This window comes from Argentina silus (genome assembly GCF_951799395.1).
Source record: "Argentina silus genome assembly, chromosome: 3".
Classification (NCBI taxonomy): Eukaryota; Metazoa; Chordata; class Actinopteri; order Argentiniformes; family Argentinidae; genus Argentina; species Argentina silus.
The window spans coordinates 8,844,702-8,852,201 of record NC_139657.1 but is presented as its reverse complement, the minus strand read 5'-3'; the positions used below and the strand labels follow the sequence as shown (position 1 = coordinate 8,852,201).

Sequence of the window (7,500 nt, the reverse complement as noted above, 5' to 3'; positions counted from 1 at the left end):
TTGTTATGAATGATCATAGAGTTTTTTCCAAATCAATCTTATCTCCAGTGTATTCAACAGGGCTCTTGGCATCTCGCTATTCCAACAAGGTGAACACAAGTAGATTACAAATACGTGTTTTTATATAACAAAACTATGATATAGACATGGAAACCCTTTTGATTGGGTCTTTAGATGTATATCTTTGGTAGTATGTCTTTGATAGGTGGATCGTTCACATCAGAAGACACATTGCATGTTGTGTGCCAAGTCTTGATGAATAGGGCTGGTGCATATTTCTGTCACCAGGGGATGATATACAGAGCTGCCTTATCTTACCCCATGTATCACACAACACATAAATACTGTAACTATACATTTGATCTGGTAAGTAATTTAATGAAATAGCAAATATTTTCATCTCCTGTGGAGCGTTGACAGGGGGAGTAGCTAGTAGTTAGTTTCTCTGCCAAGTATGTGATGAAGTGAAGAAACGTTACTGAGGGGTTTGGAATGAAGACATTCTGTCGGTCTTCTGACAGTTGTAAACCCTCTTCTCCTCTTCCCTGCACTTTTCTCACCCTGGTGCCAATAGTGTAGGTTCTGAGACGATGTGTTGTGTACTGTTCTGTATGTATGTGCGTGTGTGTGTGTGTGTGTGTATGCCTGTGTGTGAGTGTGTGTGTATGTGTGTGTGTGTTTGTATATGTGAGTGTGTGTGTGTGTGTATGTATGCATGTATTTGTGTGTGTTAGAGAGTTGCCATTAGGTATCTTTGTTAATTTAGTGGCTTTCCCATGTGTGCTTGCACAGTAAAAATCATAATACTCTCAGCCAGTAATACCTATTTCTCACACACACACACACACACACACACACACACACACACACACACACACACACACACACACACACACACACACACACACACACACACACGCACACAGGCAGAGTGTATACATTCAGGAGAAGCACTCAGTCAGTCATGAGTGTCCTGGATGGAGTGTAGTTATTTTAGCCACCCTGCTCCCACCTACAGCCTACCTCACACAGCTCCTTCCATCCTGACAGCTCTGCCTGAGGTTTATCTAACACCCCGCCAGGAGCTTAGGGAGCAGGAGGGGTGGTGAGGGTGAGAGAGAGAGAGAGAGAGAGAGAGAGAGAGATGGAGAGGGAAAGAGAGAGAGAGAGAGAGAGATGGAGAGAGAGGGAAAGAGAGGGAGGGAGAGGGAAAGAGAGATGGAGAGGGAAAGAGAGAGAGAGATGGAGAGAGAGAGAGAGAGAGAGATGGAGAGAGAGAGAGAGAGGGGGGGAGAGAGAGATGGAGAGGGAGAGAGAGGGAAAGAGAGATGGAGAGGGAAAGAGAGAGAGAGATAGAGAGGGAAAGACAGAGAGAGGGAGAGAGAGAGAGAGGCAGAGAGGGAGAGAGAGAGAGAGAGGGAAAGAGAGATGGAGAGGGAAAGAGAGAAAGGGGGGGGGAGAAAAAATAGAGATTTCGAGTGGTTTGTGGATTGTGATTTTTTTTTTCCCGGCCTGCTCTCTCTGGCAGTAGTCCAGTCGTTCCTGTCAGAGTGACATGGGTAAATAAATAGTGTCTAATTTCTGCCGCCTCGCCTCGGAAAGACAACAGAGGAAAAACCTCCTCTGATTGTGCTCTTTAAACACTATCCAATCATTACCTCACTGATGTGGTGTCAGACATGGTTAATGCTCACGAGTGTATGCACAGACACAGGCAGGGGTAGGGGTAGGGGCAGGGTGGGGGCAGGGGGGTGGGGGGGGGGTGCACAGGGCTGGTGGTGGTGGAATCAGAAACCCACTGATAGATACACACATCTGCCGTTGAAAGAGCCTCTACTGTATCTAACCGTTCGAAGCGGTGAGACGGATGGCGAAAACCGTGGTTGAAAGAAAACATCCTTCAGGTTGTTTCGTTCTGAAATGAATCAGAATAACTGCTACGCCTGTGAGTGCTGGCTGTCTTTCTGTCATGGACAGAGAGACTGTAAAATGTGGACAGTTGGTTTTCAGATTATGTAATTCGATGCTCTACGCTTTGTGTGGAGATGAATACCCCTTTGTGGAGTTTCGAAACGAAATATTGTATTTATTTTCTCCCTAAACATATTTCGACCATTATCCATCCAAACCGTGCTGTGTTTTCATTTTCGTTTCTGTCTAATATGCCTCTGTTGATTCAACATCACCGTAGATCCATCAGCATACGTTCATATTCTGCTGTGTTTTCAATGGCTGTCAGCTCCATTCCTGAGCGGTGTGACTGCGTCATGGGTTTTATGCCTGAACCTTTTCCTGGACCAAGCTGAAAGCACGCTCTCTCAAAAACTCCCCTGGTTTTGGGTGGAAAGTGTTTGAAGACATCTGTGTATGGAGCTTACCAGCCTTATATGGTTAGGTTTGCAGATTCCCGCTGTTCTGGCTGAGAGGGGCACCTGGTCCTGCTTGTGTACTAAGAGTCCACAACACCCAGGTGCCACAGAAAGTCTGGCTCGGTTTAATTCCAGATGGTCGGCTCACTCGACCTGTTGAGAACCAGAGTATAGCCTAAAGAACAGCAGAGTTCTCGGCCGCTCTGAGAGGGAAAGCGGCCATTTTTAATTGTTGATGAGTGACAGGGAGAGGAAGGCCACAGGGGCTGATGTTAAGAGATCACTTAGGTCTGTCAGTTGCCTTTGTCATGCCTTATTGCTCCTATAGCAGTGTGTCTCTCAGGATGTTTAGGGTTACTCACACACGCACACACACACACACACACACACACACACACACACACACACACACACACACACACACACACACACAGGATGGTAGAGTTATCTGCCTTGTTGTTGCTATCAGTTCACCTATCCAGGTGGTTACCTGTTATTTGTGATCTGGGTTAGGGCTGGGCGATATATGAATATATCACGACATTTTTGATCGTTTCTTAATAATTCAAGTAATAATCCTATTTCGCTTGTATGGAAAACTGCTAATTTTACAGATGAGAGCCAACCTTTGCATGTCGTATATAGTGAGTTGTATATTCATGGTGAAACACAATCTGCACAAAGAGAGAAGCAAAACCTGTATTGAGATATTGAGTCAAAATCCATATCACAGCGTGGATCCATACCAGTATAACTAGGGTTAAGCTATATAGTATATCATACAGTATAATTAATCTAATACTCTAATTAATATGGTATTAATATAACAAGACAGGTGCAAATGACTGTACTGTCTGAAAGACACACCTTTTTACCGTGCAGAATAGATAGTTGTGGCAAATCGATGTGCCAAGTTTCTATCTGCAAGTCTATGAACATTCCGCCCCATTGAGCAGCAGACTTAAAGGCCCAGCTCCAGTATCACTTGTCTGTTTCTATATGACAGCAGACCTGTCACACACACACACACACACACACACACACACGCACGCACGCACGCACGCACGCACGCACGCACGCACACACACACACACACACACACACACACACACACACACACACACACACACACACACACACACACACACACACACACACACACACACACAGGCAGGAGACCTGAGGGCTCTCCTATTCATAGAGAATAGAGGATTAAATAAAGACATTAAACATTGAGCGGTGCTCTCACGAAGGCAGCACAAGACTAATTATCCCAGCCTTGCGGCTTCTCTTACCACTGAATAACTACTGGTGGAAAGTATTGTCTTACCACCGTTTTCAGATAACCGCTCAGAGCTCGACCAGAATGCAGAGTGGAACCTCAGGGTTGGAACCTGATACCGTTCCGCTTGTTTCCCCCTTGGAGGGCTTACCTACCGTGGCTGAACAACGGGAGGAATTCTGCCCTCATATCATCTCTTTGGAACCTTGTCCTGTGTTGTTTTGTATGCATTACGATCTCAAGGACAGTTCATGTGTGGATTTCAGCTATGTGTTGTTACCTGAGGTTCTTATGATAATGGGATTGAATGTTTCCATTGAAAAGTCCCCCCAGCCAAACCCCGTTCGGGCCAGAGTTAGACCACATAGCTGTTTTTTTCACCACTCTTTGACCAGGCAGGTTTTGGCAGGGTGATGTATAGGATTTATTAGGGAGGTAAATCAGTAGAGGGACTGTAGCTTTTCCTAACGGCACAGGATCAGACGATCACACTGTACTACCCTGGTCATGGTGGGGGTATTGGATATCCTGACCTCATTTATGTTTTGGCACACGTTGATTTATTCATGAGGGAGGCTAAGGCTTGATAACAGTTTCAACTTCAAAGCTTTATCCCGGTATCGTACATCATGCTGTTTCTGTCTGCTGCGGAGATCGATGGTCAGATCTAAATGACTGCCGGTAAGGGGAAAATCGATGCAATAAATTAAAGTTAAGGGTAATCTGTTAAACGGAGTTTATTGTTTGGTTGAATAAACGACATTCAGACTTCAGAATGCAAGTGGGCAACTCTGATACAGTATAATACATGCTACCAAAAATATTTAACATCATATTACAAACTTTTAGCATTCTGCTCTTTGCCCAGAGTAACGTTACATTCCTATAGAGATGCTGTGTATTTCAGATCTGTTTACTTACTCTGTGTTTGTGTGCGTGTGTGTGTGTGTGTGCGTGTGCGTGTGCGTGTGTGTGTGTGTGTGTGTGTGTGTGTGTGTGTGTGTGTGTGTGTGCGTGCGTGCATGTGTACGTGTGTGTGTGTGTGTGTGTGTGTGTGTGTATGTGTGTGTGTGTGTGTGTGTGTGTACGTGTGTGTGTGTGTGTGTGTGTGTGTGTGTGTATGTGTGTGTGTGTGTGAGAGTAACCCTAAACATCCTGAGAGACGTACTGATATAGAAGCAATAAGATATGACCAAGAGAACTGACAGACCTAGTAAGTGACCTCTTAACATCAAGCCTTCCTCTCCCTGTCACTCATCAACAATTAAAATGGCCGCTTTCCGATAGAGTAGCCCAGAACAACCAAGTTCATCTAAACATACTACATTACCTACGCAGGGCTGGCTTTACGAGAGGTCACGAGAGGTCAGACTAATAACAGTGGAGATATTTCAAAATAAACACAAGCGGAGCAGTCATGAATACGTCTGAACAGACAGCGGTTAGCTTAAGTCAACAGGAGCTGTTTTTATGATTGAAGAAATAACTATCGACTGCTGTGACATCAACAGATGACAGCACAGAGGCTGACTGTGAGGAGATCGGTGAGAAGTTCTCACAGTCCCACGCCGGCTCAACACTGTTATGGTTCCTTCTTTACCGTCCTTCATAACCGGAGTAATAGCGTACAGAGACAATTTACACGCTCCTCATATATGTTTTATTTTGTGTATTGTACTAACAGAACGTAGTGGCAGTTTCGTATTTTTCCCTGGTAGACGTGAACTCACACAGACACACAGGGGACAGAGCATGCTTTCTTAAAGTGAAAAAAAAAGAAGATGATTGACTCTGGCCAAGAAAAACAGCCAAAATGTCCTGAGAGCTCGAAACAATTACCTACATGTATGTTATCATGCCAGCCCCTGCGGTCAGGGGGGAACAGAGAGAAATAGCAGATCTAATGCACTCTGTCCTGTGGAGATGGAGAGATTTGATAATGGCATACTTACGGGATACCTCAGGAGTAGCTAATGCCTCATTAAGGGTGGTCTTTTCCATGGAAATTCCACCCCCGGGCAAGTAACACAATTTACAGGGAATGTTCCTCAGGTAGACTATGCTGGAGTTATGACCGTTATCCGAATGCTATGACAACAGTTACTGATATCGCGGTTGTTTGTTTGGTTGGAATTTGGCACCCGTTGGTGGTTCGCGGCCAGTCTCCTTTTGATCATGGTGAAAAAGTGGGGTGTTGCTCCAAAAAACAATCTCTTTTTTTGTGTGTGTGTGTGTGTGTGTGTGTGTAATTGATAGCGGCTCACAAAGCAAAGACACATTTGGGAATGTCATTATCAGATGTATTTTTGATGAGACATCAAAACATCAACTCCATGACTCTATCTTGGAGACACAGACATGATTCCAGTACCGTGTGGACCACTAGCTGTGGATCTGTCACCATCACCATCAGGATCATTTCCCATCACCCCCTGCACCGTGTGCCGCCCTAGCTGCCAAAGATAACACCCACTGTAGCCTGCCGGAAACATGGATGTTAGTTTAACCCACACAGCATGGCACTGGATGGGCCAACAGATCTGTGTGTGTGTGTGTGTGTGTGTGTGTGTGTGTGTGTGTGTGTGTCTCTCTCTCTCTTTCTCTCCCTCTCTCTCTCTCTCTCTCTCTCTTTTCTCTCACCTCCTCCCTCTTCTCTCTTTCTCTCTCTTTTTATCTCTCACCCCCTCCCCCTTTTCTCTCTCTCTCTCACCCCCCCCTCCCCCTTCTCTCTCTCTCTCTCTCTCTCCCCACTACTTTCTCTCACCTTCTCTTCCTTATCAACTCACTCAAGTAGTTTCCCACTGCAGCACAATGACAGCCCACCGCTGGCGACCCCGTTCACTGTGAGCTCCTATCTACGGCTCCCGTCAGCGTCAGAGCTGATGGAGTGTGTTGTTGCTGGTCCTCTTATAACACTTGAGCTTCCTCCTTTGTGAGGAGTCCATTCTTCAGAGCACCTACTACAGAGGCTATGTCGCTGATAGATGTGGGAGTTCAGGGGTGAAAAAGAGATACATTACATGAACTTTCACTCGCATGGGCTAGATCAAGTCATCACTCTCCTCTTGTGATGAGGGAGGAAGACCCCCACTACCACCATCACTCTCTCACTCCCTCTCACGCCCGCCCGCCCGCACACAAATGCATGGACAAACACACGCACACACACACACACACACACGCACACACACACACGCACGCACACACACACACACACACACACACACACACACACACACACACACACACACACACACACACACACACACACACACACACGCACGCATGCACACACGCACATACACACACACACACACACACACACACACACACACACACACACACACACACACACACACACACACAGACCACCACCACCATCACCACCCCCACCACCACCACCACCAACATCTTTCCTGATACATTATCCATCCCAGTCCAAGTTGTTATCTGTGCTTAGTAACCCCTCAGGGATTCTCAAACTGGTTAGTCCAAATAAACATCAGTCTTGTTTATCCGGTCCTAATCCTCCTCAGTTTAGGGGTACAAGGAGTGTGTGTGTGAGTCTGTCTCCTAGGCCCTGACTTTTCTCTGCCAACATTAGTGAGGGGGGTGATACCATGTCTCTCAAAACCATATGGGGATGCATTCCATTCAGTGCCCCTGCTGAACTCTTGGTATGTACAATACTGTACGTTTAGTGAAGGGTTGATGTCTGAACATGTTGACTGAGTTCTCTCCTGACAAGCGGCACAGACAGGTTGTCTTGTCTTGCGGTGTCGAGTTTTTGTCGTCTCCTGTATTTTGACACGTTCAGCTCCCCAAATCAGCGGGAAGAATGTTGCTTTC

General features: G+C 46.0%; 1 protein-coding gene across 1 annotated transcript in view; it reads left to right on the top strand.

Annotated features, from left to right (window-relative positions):
- Positions 1-7,500, top strand: part of sema3d (sema domain, immunoglobulin domain (Ig), short basic domain, secreted, (semaphorin) 3D) — a gene marked incomplete at its 3' end in the record, with an annotated part of 65,010 nt that overhangs the window by 398 nt on the left and 57,112 nt on the right. The window lies entirely within an intron of this gene.